The sequence below is a fragment of the Salmo salar genome, chromosome ssa01 (assembly GCF_905237065.1).
Source record: "Salmo salar chromosome ssa01, Ssal_v3.1, whole genome shotgun sequence".
NCBI lineage: Eukaryota > Metazoa > Chordata > Actinopteri > Salmoniformes > Salmonidae > Salmo > Salmo salar.
The window spans coordinates 91818697-91835888 of NC_059442.1; the positions used below are offsets into that span (position 1 = coordinate 91818697).

The 17192-nt window shown below is 40.9% G+C and overlaps 1 protein-coding gene across 3 annotated transcripts in view; it reads left to right on the forward strand.

The window, feature by feature from the left end:
* The first annotated feature begins 2280 nt into the window (after positions 1-2280).
* The window catches only part of LOC106610249 (monocarboxylate transporter 4), a 33480-nt gene continuing 18568 nt past the window's right edge, over positions 2281-17192 (forward strand). For 2 of the 3 annotated variants that reach the window (XM_014209497.2, XM_014209508.2), the window contains exon 1: positions 2281-2366. The gene's annotated coding sequence lies outside the window, so the exon portion shown is untranslated. Of the gene's footprint in view, positions 2367-15577; positions 15690-17192 lie in introns of those variants that run through there. The other variant, XM_014209504.2, reaches the window with a different exon arrangement.

A 17192-nucleotide genomic window follows, 5' to 3' on the forward strand; every position in this document is an offset into this window, starting at 1 on the left:
GCAGCATTGAAGGTCCCCAAGAACACAGTGGCCTCCATCATTCTTAAATGGAAGAAGTTTGGAACCACCAAGACTCTTCCTAGAGTTGGCCGCCCGGCCAAACTGAGCAATCGGGGGAGAAGGGCCTTGGTCAGGGAGGAGATGAGAGAACCTTCCAGAAGGACAACCATCTCTGCAGTGCTCCACAATCAGGCCTTTATGGTGGTGGCCAGACGGAAGCCACTCCTCAGTAAAAGGCATATGACAGCCCGCTTGGAGTTTGCCAAAAGGCACCTAAAGGACTCTCAGACCATGAGAAACAACATTTTCTGGCCTGATGAAACCAAGATTGAACTCTTTGGCCTGAATGCCAAGCGTCACGTCTGAAGGAAAACTGGCACCATCCCTATGCTGTGGGGATGTTTTTCAGTGGCAGGGACTGGGAGACCAGTCAGGATCGAAGGAAAGATTAACGGAGCAAAGTACAGAAAGACCATTGATGAAAACCTGCTCCAGAGAGCTCAAGACCTCAGACTGGGGCGAAGGTTCACCTTCCAACAGGACAACAACCCTAAGTACACAGCCAAGACAATGCAGGAGTGGCTTCGGAACAAGTTTCTGAATATCCTTGAGTGGCCCAGCCAGAGCCCGGACTTGAACCCAATCGAACATCTCTGGAGAGGTCTGAAAATAGCTGCGCAGCGACGCTCCCCATCCAACCTGAAAGAGCTTGAGAGGATCTGCAGAGATGAATGGGAGAAACTCCCCAAATACAGGTGTGCTAAGCTTGTAGCTTCATACCCAAGAAGACTCGAGGCTGTAATTGCTGCTAAAGGTGCTTCAACAAAGGTGCTTCAACAAAGCACTGAATACTTATGTAAATGTAATATTTCAGTTTTACATTTTAATACATTGGCAAAAATGTCTAAAATGTGTTTTTGCTTTGTCATTATGGGGTATTGTGTGTAGATTGATGAGGGGGAAAAACGATTTTATCAATTTTAGAATAAGGCTGTGATGCAACAAAATGTGGAAAAAGTCAAGGGGTCTGAATACTTTCCGAATGCACTGTAAGTGGAAGGATAAGTCATCACCATCATTAATGAAGGTATTTCAAGACAAATATTAATAAGACACAAAAGATGAAGACTGAGTTGTATTATAGTGATGCACACAAGCATATGTATATATATATATTAAGAAGATACAAAAGATGAAGACTGAGTTTTATTATAGTTGGAGTTCGCATACCTTAGTCCACTTTTTTGGTTTAAATATAATAATTGTGAACATACCATGGACATAGACTGACACTTGTGTCATTGAATGTTAATCCCGATTTCCGAGTCTGTCTCCCAACCGTATTCTGTCCGCATCCACTTGGTCATTCTGAAAGTTTTTCTCCTAATGACTGAAACGCAGACAATGATGTGGTACTGTTTTGGTGCATTCATTTTAGCCCAACTATTCCAGCCAATGGGAAAACCAGAACAAACCCACTGTCTTTTCCTCTTCAATCTGAGTCAGATTGACAGAGCTCTGACCCAATGAGAATGGGGGGCACCAAGGGTGGCCAATCATATTTCGGGGGGGCTGGTGCCACCCCGGGCCCTGAAGAGACAGTGTGGCTGTCTATAGACACCCTGGCTGAGTGGAGGAGACACATTTGGGGCCCCACGGCACCTAACTCCAGGGGGACCCTCAACCCCCCCAAAAAATTATAATAATAATACTTTTTTAGGGAAAACTGTTTTTTGTTTTTGTTTTAGGAAAACAGCAAACTTCCTGCATTTCAACACATTTTGCCATGGGCCAAGAGAAAAATGTGCAATTTTATAATGCTATTCTACACATTTTGCCATGAAGCTGCAGTTTTAAAGCTAATTTCCTCCAATTCTACACATTTTGTCATGGGACAAAATTGCAGTTTTAAAGGGATACTTCGAGACACTGCAGCCCTTTCTGTACTTCTCCAGAGTCAGATACACTCATGGATACCATGTTTATGTCTGCGCCCAGTATGAATGAAGTTAGAGTTAGTTTCGCAAGCCAATGCTAACTAGCGTTAGCGCAATGCCTGAAAGTCTATGGGATTTTAGTAGCATGCTAGCAGCACTACATCACTGGTCATAACATAATGCGGTGATTACACAACATTTAGCTACCTCCGACACATGGGTATCATACCAACATATAACCCACAGACATGGACCTTAATGAAAATCAAATATGACTTGGCCACCCCAAAGTGGACAAATATGTGAAAAAGGAGGGCTTTAGGACCGAGCCCTCTTACGCAAGTTTCCTAGATCATTCCCTAAAATAAAAACGCGCATGAGAAGGAGGCGTGAACGCATGGTCCAGACCAGAAGACAAAGAATCCTCAGGTAAGAACAATCCTGATCATTAGGCAACTGCTAAACATTGGCATGATTGAAGTTCCATACCCGTTGATAATTTTGTATGACAGGTGTCATTTAAAACACCGATTGCTGAAGTCCGTTTTTTCGATAAGTTGTGACTTGTGGTGGTTCTTGCAGCCTCATTCAGTGGTGTTTATTATAAAGCTTCATTATAAGAGCTTTGATACAAAATCATCACTTCATATCTCAGTACTTTGTTGAAGCAGCTTTGCCAGCGATTACAGCCTCGAGTCTTCTTGGGTATGACGCTACAATCTTGGCACAAGTGTATTTGGGGAGTTTCTCCCATTCTTCTCTGCAGATCCTCTCAAGCTCTGTCAGGTTGGATGGTGAGTGCCACTGTACATCTATTTTCAGGTCTCTCCAGAGATGTTCGATCAGGTTCAAGTCCGGGCTCTGGCTGGACCACTCAAGGACATTCAGAGACTTGTCCCGAAGCCACCACTCCGTTGTCTTGGCTGTGTGCTTAGGGTCGTTGTTCTGTTGGAAGGTGAACCTTCGCCACAGTCTGAGAACCTGCTCCAGAGCGCACAGGACTTCATTAAGGATCTCTTTCTACTTAGCGCCGTTCATCTTTCCCGCGATCCTGTCTAGTCTCCCTGTCCCTGCCGCTGAAGAACATCCCCACAGCATGATGCTGCCACCACCATGCTTCACCGTAGGTATGGTGCCAGGTTTCCTCCAGATGTGATGCTTAGCATTCAGGCCAAAGAGTTCAATCTTGGTTTCATCAGACCAGAGAATCGTGTTTCTCATGGTCTGAGAGTCCTTTAGGTGCCATTTGGCAAACTCAAGCGGGCTGTCATGTGCCTTTTACTGAGGAGTGGCTTCCGTCTGGCCACTCTACCATAAAGGCCTGATTGGTGGAGTGCTGCAGAGGTGGTTGACCTTCTGGAAGTTTCTCCCATCTCCACAGAGGAACTCTGGACCTCTGTCAGAGTGACCATCAGGTTTTTGGTCACCTCCCTGACCAAGGCCCTTCTCCCCTGATTGCTCAGTTTGGCAGGGCGGCCATCTCTAGGAAGAGTCTTGGTGGTTCCAAATAGAGGTCGACCGATTATGATTTTTCAACGCCGATGCCGATTATTGGAGGACCCCAAAAAAAAAAATGGTACAGATTAATCGGCCGATTTTTAAATGATAATAATAAAATATATATAAATAAATAAATAATAAAAATAAATGTTTTTGCATTTTTTTTATTTTTTATTTGTAATAATGACAATTACAACAATACTGAATGAACACTTATTTTAACTTAATATAATACATAAATACTATCAATTTAGCCTCAAATAAATAATGAAACATGTTCAATTTGGTTTAAATAATGCAAAAACAAAGTGTTGGAGAAGAAAGTAAAAGTGCAATATGTGCCATGTAAAAAAGCTAACGTTTAAGTTCCTAGCTGGTGGTTCCTTTTAACATGAGTCTTCAATATTCCCAGGTAAGAAGTTTTAGGTTGTAGTTATTATAGGACTATTTCTCTCTATATGATTTGTATTTCATATACCTTTCACTATTGGATGTTCTTATAGGCACTTTAGTATTGCCAGTGTAACAGTATAGCTTCCGTCCCTCTCCTCGCTCCTACCTGGGCTCGAACCAGGAACACATCGACAACAGCCACCCTCAAAGCAGCGTTACCCATATAGAGCAAGGGGAACAACCACTCCCAAGTCTCAGCGAGTGACGTTTGAAACGCTATTAGTGCGCACCCGCTAACTAGCTAGCCATTTCACATCGGTTACACCAGCCTAATCGCGGGGGTTGATAGGCTTGAAGTCATAAACAGCGCAATGCTTGAAGAATTGCGAAGAGCTGCTGGCAAACGCACGAAGGTGCTGTTTGAATTAATGCTTACGAGCCTGCTGCTGCCTTCCACTGCTCAGTCAGACTGCTCTATCAAATATCAAATCATAGACTTAATTATAATATAATAACACATAGAAATACGAGCCTTTGGTCATTAATATGGTCGAATCCGGAAACTATCATTTCGAAAACGAAACGTTTATTATTTCAGTGAAATACGGAACCGTTCCGTATTTTATTTAACGGTGGCATCCCTAAGTCTAAATATTCCTGTTACATTGCACAACCTTCAATGTTATGTCATAATTATGTACAATTCTGGCAAATGAATTACTGCCTTTGTTAGGAATAAATGGACTTCACAGTTCGCAATGAGCCAGGCGGCCCAAACTGCTGTATATACCCTGACTGCTTGTATGGAACACAAGAGAAGGGACATAGTTATAAGAAATTAATGTTAGCAGGCAATATTAACTAAATATGCAGGTTTAAAAATATATACTTGTGTATTGATTTTAAAGAAAGGCATTGATGTTTATGGTTAGGTACATTGGTGCAACTACAGTGCTTTTTTTGCAAATGCGCATGTTAAATACAATTTATATTTTTTTAAATGCATGAAATGTATGCATTCACTACTGTAAGTCGCTCTGGATAAGAGCGTCTGCTAAATGACTAAAATGTAAAATGTAAATATCGATATTGCATTATTTTTCTCTGTAGGCCTATGTCAGGCATTTTTAATGCCCCTATGGTATTTTTTGCACAACTGTAGCTGTGTAGCCTAAAGACCCGACGTTGAATTGCTTTGGATTGATTCAATGTCAGTCATAACTGAGCGTTTGGATCAAGTAAATTTCATCTCACAACCTCTACAAGCCAGAATGTTGAATAAAAGTGTATCATTACAATTAAATGTAACGTACTTTATCGTTTGTTCATGTGGTTGGTCCTTTTTCAGGTAGGAATGTGAGACAATATATCAACAGGAAAGTATAATTACATAAACTTTTCAAAGGGCTGGTAATGTGTCCAGATTTCTATCACCTGAAGCATGCAGAGCTCGGCAAGTATGCATGGGTCTCCTGCATGTATTTTCATCTTGTGCCATGCTTCAGGTGATAGAAATATGAACTCACAAGCAGCGCTTTGAAAAAGTGATGTAATTATACTTTCCTGTGGATATATTGTCTCACATTCCTACCTGCAAAAGGACCAACCACACCACCAACCATTGAAGTAAGTTCAAATATAATTGCATTCAACATAATGGCTTGTATAGGTAGTGAGAGGAAACTTTAATAATCCAAACGCGCATGTATGCCTAACGTAGAATTCAATGTAATTCAACGTAGGGTCTTCAGACTAGTAGATATGACGAGTTTTAGTAGCCTAGCAGGTTGTTGTGATAGGAAGATGTGTTCTGGTGAAGTTCCATATCATAAACTGATGGTATTTAACATATTACGGGAGGATGTTTATCAATGATTTTTATATATACACTAAATGACTGACGGGAGCGCTGTTTTAAAAACACCGCGCCGCCATCTTGGCACGCATCCACAGTTGTAAAACATATTTTGGGAGCTATAGAAATGCATTTATTAATATCTACATTTGTTTTTGCCATGTTTTTTCTATTACAGAAATCTTAATACATACTTTTACATTATATTATGGCTGAACATGAATGTAAAATATATAAAAACATGTATAATTTTCAACAAATATTACTGTTCCCACTACAATCCTTGAAACATTTTAATTGAAATACTGTAGAATTCCATTCATTCCTATGGAGGACTGCTTCTTCTGGGGAGTGACAATATGGCTGACCGGTGGCTTCAAAGCCTCTCATTGACCAATACATAGCATCAACAATCCAGGGTTTATATAAATCATTGATGTCCATCTTATCAGTGTTTATATATAAAAGCCTATTCCTCATCTTTACATCCCTGTTAGTGCACATTTCTCTTTTGCCAAGATAATCCATCCACCTGACAGTTGTGGCATATCAAGAAGCTGATTAAACCGCATGATCATTACACAGGTTCACCATGTGCTGGGGACAAATCAAATCAAAGTTTGTCACTTGCGCCGAATACAACAGGTAGGTACAGGTACAACAGGTACAACTGTAGACCTTACAGTGAAATGCTTACTTACAGGCTCTAACCAATAGTGCAAAAAAGGTATTAGGTGAACAATGGGTAGTTAAAGAAATAAAAAGACAGGCTATATACAGTAGCGAGGCTATAAAAGTAGCGAGGCTACATATAGACACCGGTTAGTCAGGCTGATTGAGGTAGTATGTAGATATGGTTAAAGTGACTATGCATATATGATGAACAGAGAGTAGCAGTAGTGTAAAAGAGGGGGTGGTGGGTGGGACTCGCTGTCGTGTCCCACCCACTCTAAAATGGGCCGTTTTGTCACACAGCACAATGCCACAGATGTTTTGAGGGGGCGTGCAATTGGCATTCTGACTGCATGAATGTCCACCAGAGCTGTTGCCAGAGAATTTAACGTTCGTTTCTCTACCATAAGTCGCCTCAATGTCATTTTAGAGAACTTGGAAGTATGTCAAACCGGCCTCACAACCACAGACATCGTGTATGGCGTTATGTGGGCGAGTGGTTTGCTGATGTCAACGTTGTTAACAAAGTGCCCCATGGTGGGGTTATGGTATTGGCAGGCGGACAACGAACACAATTGCATTTTATCGATGGAAATTTCAATGCATAGAGACACCGTGACGAGATCCTGAAGCCCATTGTCGTGCCATTGATCCGCCACCATCCCCTCATGTTTCAGCATAATGCACAGCCCCATGTCACAAAGATCTGTCCACAATTCCTTGAATCTCATGTCTCAGTTCTACCATGCCTTGCATACTCACCAGACATGTCACCCATTGAGCATGTTTAGGATTCTCTGGATCAACGTGTACGACAGCGTGTTCCAGTTCCCGACAATATCCAGCAACTTTGCACAGCCATTGTAGAGGAGTGGAACAACATTCCATAGCCCACAATCAACAGTCTGATCAACTCTATGAGAAAGATGTGTCGTACTGCATGAGGCAAATGGCGGTCACACCAGATACCGACTGGTTTTCTGATCCACGCCCCTACCTTTTGTTTTATGGCTTACTAACTGTGACCAACAGATGCACATCTGTATTCCCAGTCATGTGAAATCCATAGATTAGGGCCTAATGAATTGATTTCAATTGACTGATTTCAATATATGAACTGGAACTCAGGAAAATCTTAGAAATTGTTGCATGTTACATTTATATTTTTGTTCAGTGTAGTTGGAGGTACACTCTGCCAAAACCCATCGCCACTCAACTCCATGAGGTGTGATTTACATATTGTGGAGTTGAGAATTCTCAACTAGGCTATAGCCCATACTGTAAAGGTGAGAGTGAATTTGACAGTAACTTACAGCTAATGGTACATTACTGTATTTCATATTGCGGTACACCTACTCTAATCCTAATACAGTATCAAAGCAAGTACTGTGTAATGGCACACTGTACAATACTGTAAAATTTACTTTATTAAACTGTTAAAAAAGAGTAAATGCTACCGTAATCTGAATGGATGAATTCATAAAATTAATTGAGGGGTAGGGGTTTGTATTTCACAGTAGCTGTAACTACAGTACATGGGATTGGTGCAAGCAGGTTTACACATGACAGCATATTAATGAATTGTTGGTGTTTTATTTCCACTTACAACTAGAGGCCTTAACAAAGGCTTCCAAACTGGCAGCAACAGGGCAAAACAGACCAAAAGGACACATCAATATACTCAACTATTCAAGGTTTACGACTTTCTGCCACTCCAATCTGTCCCCTATACATTTAAAAGTGATGGGGGTCTATAACCACATAGAAGTTAAGTTGGTACAGCGCTCTAACCCTAACCCACTAACGGGTGCAACAAATATAGCCTCTTACAAGGCACACCTCAATATGTTAATGAGCCTACTAGTGGTGAAAAGGTTTTTGGTGCGCCAAAAATATGGTATTGTATTCTGTAGGATGGAGAATACAGCAATTATTTCCCCACACTGTAAAAAAAGTTAGTTGTTTTTACGGTAACTTACTGGCAGCCAGTTACCTGTAAGTTACCTGGGGGAAACGGTAGTAAGTTACTGTAAATTCTAAAACTTTAGCTTAACACTACATTACTGTAAAGAAAGCACTTCTTTACAGTAATGTACTGTTAAACCAAAGCTCCTTTGGATTTTATGGTAACATACTGTACTTAAAAAAAAAAAATATTCAGTAACTTGCAGGTAATTGGCTGCCAGTAAGTTACCATAAACAAAAGTGAAAAAAAAATGTAGTGCACCCATAACATTTTCCCACAATGCACCATTTACAGTATGTTGCAGTAAAAGTTTTGCAGTATTTTAATGTTGATAATACTCAATATAACCATATAAATTAGTTTTCGATTACAGTGTAAGTTGCTACTGTCATGTTGAGCACGTAGGCTGCTGTGGTGTATAATCCGCGCAGGCAACCTCTCGCTGACTTGTAGATCATAACATTGCTCAGCCTCAACAGGAAAAAGCTGTTAAACATTAGAAATAATGCATAATCTCTTTCTATCTCGTTTTATCTCCAGGGATTTGACACATTCAAATTCTGAAACAAGATTGATGGTTTCAGCCTTTAGTCTGTTCTCTCAGAAAGACATTTGGACCAATGTGACTCCCATGCTATTTCATGGGAAGTATGAAGAAGACCTGATAGCAAAGATAAGTCAGTGACATTTGAGGCAAAAATAAATAAATACTATATATTTGTTGAGTAAACAAGTCACAAAATAATGCTGATTAAGCAATTGGTGAATATACAGTGGGGGAAAAAAGTATTTAGTCAGCCACCAATTGTGCAAGTTCTCCCACTTAAAAAGATGAGAGAGGCCTGTAATTTTCGTCATAGGTACACGTCAACTATGACAGACAAAATTAGAAAGAAAAATCCAGAAAATCACATTGTAGGATTTTTTTAATGAATTTATTTGCAAATTATGGTGGAAAATAAGTATTTGGTCACCTACAAACAAGCAAGATTTCTGGCTCTCACAGACCTGTAACTTCTTCTTTAAGAGGCTCCTCTGTCCTCCACTTGTTACCTGTATTAATGGCACCTGTTTGAACTTGTTATCAGTATAAAAGACACCTGTCCACAACCTCAAACAGTCACACTCCAAACTCCACTATGGCCAAGACCAAAGAGCTGTCAAAGGACACCAGAAACAAAATTGTAGACCTGCACCAGGCTGGGAAGACTGAATCTGCAATAGGTAAGCAGCTTGGTTTGAAGAAATCAACTGTGGGAGCAATTATTAGGAAATGGAAGACATACAAGACCACTGATAATCTCCCTCGATCTGGGGCTCCACGCAAGATCTCACCCGTGGGGTCAAAATGATCACAAGAACGGTGAGCAAAAATCCCAGAACCACACGGGGGGACCTAGTGAATGACCTGCAGAGAGCTGGGACCAAAGTAACAAAGCCTACCATCAGTAACACACTATGCCACCAGGGACTCAAATCCTGCAGTGCTAGACGTGTCCCCCTGCTTAAGCCAGTACATGTCCAGGCCCGTCTGAAGTTTGCTAGAGAGCATTTGGATGATCCAGAAGAGGATTGGGAGAATGTCATATGGTCAGATGAAACCAAAATATAACTTTTTGGTAAAATCTCAACTCATCGTGTTTGGAGGACAAAGAATGCTGAGTTGCATCCAAAGAACACCATACCTACTGTGAAGCATGGGGGTGGAAACATCATGCTTTGGGGCTGTTTTTCTGCAAAAGGACCAGGACGACTGATCCGTGTAAAGGAAAGAATGAATGGGGCCATGTATTGTGAGATTTTGAGTGAAAACCCCCTTCCATCAGCAAGGGCATTGAAGATGAAATGTGGCTGGGTCTTTCAGCATGACAATGATCCCAAACACACCGCCCGGGCAATGAAGGAGTGGCTTCGTAAGAAGCATTTCAAGGTCCTGGAGTGGCCTAGCCAGTCTCCAGATCTCAACCCCATAGAAAATCTTTGGAGGGAGTTGAAAGTCCGTGTTGCCCAGCGACAGCCCCAAAACATCACTGCTCTAGAGGAGATCTGCATGGAGGAATGGGCCAAAATACCAGCAACAGTGTGTGAAAACCTTGTGAAGACTTACAGAAAACGTTTGACCTGTGTCATTGCCAACAAAGGGTATATAACAAAGTATTGAAAAACTTTTGTTATTGACCAAATACTTATTTTCCACCATAATTTGCAAATAAATTCATTAAAAATCCTACAATGTGATTTTCTGGATTTTTTTTTCTCATTTTGTCTGTCATTGTTGACGTGTACCTATGATGAAAATTACAGGCCTCTCTCATCTTTTTAAGTGGGAGAACTTGCACAATTGGTGGCTGACTAAATACTTTTTTCCCCCACTGTGTGTATGTATGTGTGTATATATATATGTATGTGTGTATATATATATATATATATGTGTATATATATATTTCACCAATTGCTTAATCAGCATTATTTTGTGACTTGTTTACTCAACAAACTCTGCTCGAAGTTAGCTGAATTTGAAGCAGTTTGTTGAGTAAAATTACAAATTAATGTTTGCTCAAAACCATGCCCAGCATTATCATATTTCCCAGAATGCTCTATTGCAGGCAGATTTTCTTTTTCTTCTCAATTGTTTGTTTCAATACCTGTGTTTTTGCATGTTCGTTGATTTAATCTTATGCTACACAAACATAAATAACACATTTTTTCTAAACTCATCCAATCTGTTATTAGTTGTTGCGCCTGATACGGAGATGGCAGTCCCAGTTAATAAGATTTAGGTAGCTCAATAATCAATTTTCCCCACCCTGGCAGTCTTTCTCAATGCCGATTGCGGGTGATTTTTAAAATGTCATATTGTTGAATATCCTCACTGACTGTATTCCAATAGGAATTACACATCACTTTGCAAGCCAGTGTAATGTCACTTCCAGGCTTGATGTGGCTTGTACACAGGAGTTTCAGACCACTCTGTTAGGGTGTAATGAGGCCCTCAAAGAAAGGCCTTATGTTATGTATTGTCATAGTTTAATTTTAATGATAACATATTCACTTGGTGAAGGCCCTGGCCTAAGAACCATTGAATAAAACAACCATGTCTCTGTCGCTAACAAATAAAGTAATATTTATTTATTACAGTAACTACAGTTCACTCGAAAGGCAAGGCATCCTGGGAAATATTAAAATAAGGTTGAATTGTATGGTCACTCAACCGAAAGTTGGTTCAGCTATATGTCCAATTGTTGCGCAAACTCCTATTGCACATATAAACAATCCTATTGTGTTTGGTTGTCTTACAATTGTATGTTAAATCAAATGCAATACTATTTTGTTGAGCAAGCTCACAATCCTATTGCAGCTTGTTGCTTTGATATTTTAAAGCTAGAATCCTTGGGTGCTACATCCATTTTTGGAGTTAAAGATGAATGATATATCCATTGATTCTTGACGAATATACAGTGCCTTGCAAAAGTATTCATCCCCCTTGGCATTTTTACTATTTTGTTGCATTACAACCTGTAATTTAAAGGTTTTTGTATTTGGATTTCATGTAATGGACACACAAAATAGTTCAAATTGGTGAAGTGAAAATGTGTATTCACCCCCTTTTGCTTTGAAGCCCCTAAATAAGATCTGGTGCAACCAATTACCTTCAGAAGTCACATAATTAGTTAGATTGCACACAGATGGACTTTAGTGTCACATGATCTTAGTATATATACACCTGTTCTGAAAGGCCCCAGAGTCTGCAGCACCACTAAGCAAGGGGCACCACTAAGCAAGGGGCACCACTAAGCAAGGGGCACCACTAAGCAAGGGGCACCACTAAGCAAGGGGCACCACTAAGCAAGGGGCACCACTAAGCAAGGGGCACCACTAAGCAAGGGGCACCACTAAGCAAGGGGCACCACTAAGCAAGGGGCACCATGAAGACCAAGGACCTCTACAAATAGGTCAGGGACAAAGTTGTGGTGAAGTGTAGATCAGGGTTGGGTTAATAAACAATATCATGAACATCCCACAGAGCACCATTTTAAATCCATTATTAAAAAATGGAAAGAATATGGCACCACAAAAAACCTGCCAAGAGAGGGCCGCCCACCAAAACTCACGGACCAGGCAAGGAGGGCATTAATCAGAGAGGCAACAAAGAGGCCAAAGGTAACCCTGAAGGAGCTGCAAAACTCCAATCTCCGCTGTGGAGCATCTGTCCTTAGCACCACTTTAAGCCGTAGACTCCACAGACCTGGGCTTTATGGAAGTGTGGCCTCAAAAAAGACATTGCTTAAAGAAAAAAATAAGCAAACACATTTGGTGTTCACCAAAAGGCATGTGGGAGACTCTCCAAACATGGAAGAAGGTACTCTGGTCAGATGAGACTAAAATTGAGCTTGGTGAAATCCCAACAGGAGGAATAGTTATGCACGTTCAAGTTCAGTTTTTTTGTCTTATTTCTTGTTTGATTCACCCAAGAAAATATTTTTGCATCTTCAAAGTGGTAGGCATGTTTAAATCAAATGATACAAACCTTCAAAAAAATCTATTTTAATTCCAGGTTGTAAGGCAAAAAAAATAGGAAAAATGCCAAGGGTGTGAATACTTTCACAAGCCACTATCTTATAATTGCCTCAAGCTTACTTCAACTGTCGTACCCATCAGAACCCAATATATAAGCTTGTTTTACCCCAATGTTTGTAAACAATGTATAGCCTCAACATGGCTTAAACTATCATTTTGATTTCATGGATGGTCCGTCCTTGCATCCATAGCTCTGTTTTATACATTTGAGAGTGGTTACATTTCTCCAGGCCCATCCCTCGTCTTTTTATCAAAACAGAGGCGTCGTGTCTGCAGTGTTATTGTTTCAAGTAAGGATTCCAGCTTTAAGTTTAATCAACACATTTTTTACAGTGTACAGAACATGCAGTGCATTTGGAAAGTATTCAGACCCCTTGACTTTTTTCCACATTTTGTTATGTTACAGCCTAATTCTAAAATTGATGAAATAGTTTTTTCCCCCCCATCAATCTACACACAATACCCCATAATGACAAAGTAAAAACTGGTTTTTAGAAATGTTACCAGTGTTTTAATTTTTTATAAATTTGCTATCACGGACCCTATACACAGTACTTGAGTGTCCTTGGGTATGACTCTACAAGCTGTATCACAACCGGCTGTGATTGAGTCCCATAGGGCAGTGCACAATTGGCCCAGCGTCATCTGGGTTTGGCCGGTGTAGGCCGTCATTGTCATTAAGAATTTGTTCTTTACTGACTTGCCTAGTTAAAAATTTTAAAAAAAGCTTGACACGCCAGTATTTGGAGTTTCTCCCATTATTCTCTGCAGATCCTTCTCAAACTCTGTTAGGTTGGATGGGGAGCGTCGCTGCACAGCTATTTTCAGGTCTCAACAGACCTGTTAAATCGAGTTCGTCTGGGCTCTGGATGGGCCACTCGAAGACATTCAGACACTCAAGGACATCCACTCTACCAAAAAGGCCTGATGGGTGGAGTGCTGCAGAGATGGGAGAACCTTCCAGAAGGACCACCATCTCTACAGAGGAACTCTGGAGCTCTGTCAGAGTGACCATCAGGGATTTGGTCACCTCCCTGACCACGGCCCTTCTCCCCTGATTGCTCAGTTTGGCAAGGCGGCCAGCTCTAGGGATTTGATTTGAATTTTTTTATTTTACCTTTTATTTAACTAGGCAAGTCAGTTAAGAACAAATGCGTATTTACAATGACAGCCTAGGAACAGTGGGTCGACTGCCTTGTTCAGGGGCAGAACAACAGATTTTTACCTTGTGAGCTCGGGGATTCGATTTAGCAACCTTTCGGTTACTGGCCCAATGTTCTAACCACTAGGCTACCTCCGGCCCAAGAGGAAGAGTCATGGTTGTTCCAAACTTCTTCCATTTAGGAATGATGTAGGCCACTGTGTTCTTGGACCTTCAATGCTGCAGAAATGTTTTGGTACCAATTCCCCAGATCTGTGCCTCGACAAAATCCTGTCTCAGAGCTCTCCGGACAATTCCTTCGACCTCGTGGCTTGGTTTTTGCACTGTTAACTGTGGAACGTTGTGTGCTGTTCCAAATCATGTCCAATCAATTGAATTTACCACAGGTGGAATCCAATAAGGTTGTAGAAACATCTTAAGGATGATCAATGGAAACAGGATGCACCTGAGGTTAATTTCGAGTCTCATAGCAAAGGGTCTGAATACTTCAGTTTTTTAGTTTTTTTTAAAATTTGCACTGTTTTCACTTTGTCATTATGTGGTATTGTGTGTAGATTGACGGATAAAATAATTGAATCCATTTTAGAATAAGGCTGTAACGTAACAAAATGTGGAAAAAGGCAAGGGAAAACTTTCTAAATTAAATATATATATATATATATTCTGAGATGTCCAGGTGTGCCTACATTATTCAGTCCAATGTAAACAAGAAGGACTAGAACAGTATTTATAACAACAGGTGACAGCGATTATGGTGTTTTGTGTGCTTGGTCATCCAAGACATGAATGGAATACTCTTAACTTACAGCACAATGTAATGATTAACTACTGGTTTAGGATTCAGGGTTCAACAGGATGTTCACTGCTTTGGCAGGAAACTTCTTCCTGAAGCCAAGAGAGACAGTAATGCCACATGGATACGGTTGGCTGGTACTAGTTGGCTTCTGTAAGCCCTGATGATAAAATAACAGGTCCCAAGGCTTGTCCTGTGCCAGACCCATACTGTTTGCTATAGTGTTGGTGTAGAGTGGGAACAAATCTAGCCTGTGACGCAACCTGGCTGGTCCCCTGGGTCTTTAGCCCTGAATGTTATGAACAGACATCAGTACCCTGTCATAGCCAATCAGTGGTTTACAAGGATCAGTGCCACAGGTGTGCGAGAGAATGTGTGTTTGCAAATGTGGTGTATGTCAGTTTGGCCTGGCAGAAGTCCTAGCAGGAAAGCATTCGATCTTGATGCAGTGGGATGTCCAATCCCAAACTGACACAGCCTTCTAGGCAATGTGAGCAACACGGTAACAGTGCACCCCTCTTCGTTAAAGGTCTGAATGTTTCCCGCCTGTACAGCATTGCCTGTTATCCACAGAGAAAGTGATCCTAGTAATCGTGCATGTGTCCTGGGATGGGAAATGTCAATCTTATTTTAGGAGAGCTGATAGTGGGGTGCTGGCTGAATGCTGCATGGAGCACGAGGGGTTGGGATACCCGGTTATAGAGGTGGGGCTAGGGGAGAAGTGTATGTTTGCCTGTTGGTTGGGAGCCAGGCGGCTACACGAGACACTGGAGTAGTTCATACAGCAGACGCGCACCTCACATCCCATTCAGAGAGTTACAGCTGCATCAAGGGTAGGTGCTTTGCTACAGATTCAATGCTGTGGAATCTGTTTACTTTGATAATTTTTAAAAATGCATTTATTGATCAGTGTCGCTAGATTATCAACAATATTCAAGTTGTATTTATGCTGTCACTTGCTGGCAAACAAAGGCTTTCTGAATGTGTAGATGGCTTTTTAGTGGCAAAATATAATTTTGGACTGTCACTTTTTTTCTCCAGATCTTGTTGTAGATAAAGAGTTGTTAATGCCAGTTACCTGAGAACTGTTCTGTACTGCATGTGAATATGACGTTGTCGTATAACAAGCCTATCTGCATGCTAAAGGCCATTCTGATAAAAGCATCTGACAAATTCTGGTGTCATGTTAGTACTCAACAGTTCAGTATTGTGTATATATTCAGTGTGGAAGTACCCACTCTTTCAAATGTGACATATGCATATTTAGTCTTTGCGCTACCAAGTCTCTATCAAGTCTCTGACAAAGGTCTATTGACCAAAACCACTAAATGCATTGTGGGGCATACAAGGATACCTGTGCTGGATTTACTTTTTCACACTCAAGTCTAAAGTGTCCCAGGAAGGCTTGGCTGCGCCACGGGGAATATGTATATGGAAGCCCATTCCTGCAAAAATAAAATGCATATCCAGTGCATTCGGAAAGTATTCAGACTCCTTGATTTATTTATTTATTTTCTTTGTTTTCACATTTTGTTACATATCCTTATTCTAAAATGGATTTAAAAAAAATTATATATATATATATATTATCTACACACAATACCCCATAATGACTAAGTGAAAATATTTTATTTTTGTGCAAATTTTATACCAAAAAACCCAGATGCATTATTTACATAAGTATTCAGACCCTTTGCTATGAGACTCGAAATTGAGCTCAGGTGCATCCTGTTTCCATTGATCATCCTTGATGTGTTTTTACAACTTGCTTGGAGTCCACTTGTGGTAAATTCAATTGATTTAGACAGGTGTGTGCCTTTCCATGTAAGTTCCCACAGTTGACAGTGCATGTCCAAGCAAAAACCAAGCCATGAGGTCGAAGGAATTGTCCATAGAGCTCTGAGACAGGATTGTGTCGAGGCACAGATCTGGGGAAGGGTACCAAAACATTTCTGCAGCATTGAAGGTCCCCAAGAACACAGTGGCCTCCATCATTCTTAAATGGAAGAAGTTTGGAACAACCAAGATTCTTCCTAGAGCTGGCCACCCGGCCAAACTGAATAATCGGGGGAGAAAGGCCTTGATCAAAGAGGTGACCAAAAACCCGTTGGTCACTCTGGCAGAGTTCCTCTGTGGAGATGGGAGAACCTTCCAGAAATACAACCATCTCTGCAGCACTCCACTAATCAGGCCTTTATGCGAGAGTGGCCAGATGGAAGCCACTCCCTCAGTAAAAGGCACATGACCGCTCGCTTGGAGTTTGCCAAAACGCACCTTAAGGACTCTCGGACAATGAGAAACAAGATTTTCTGGTCAGATGAAACCAAGATTGAAAT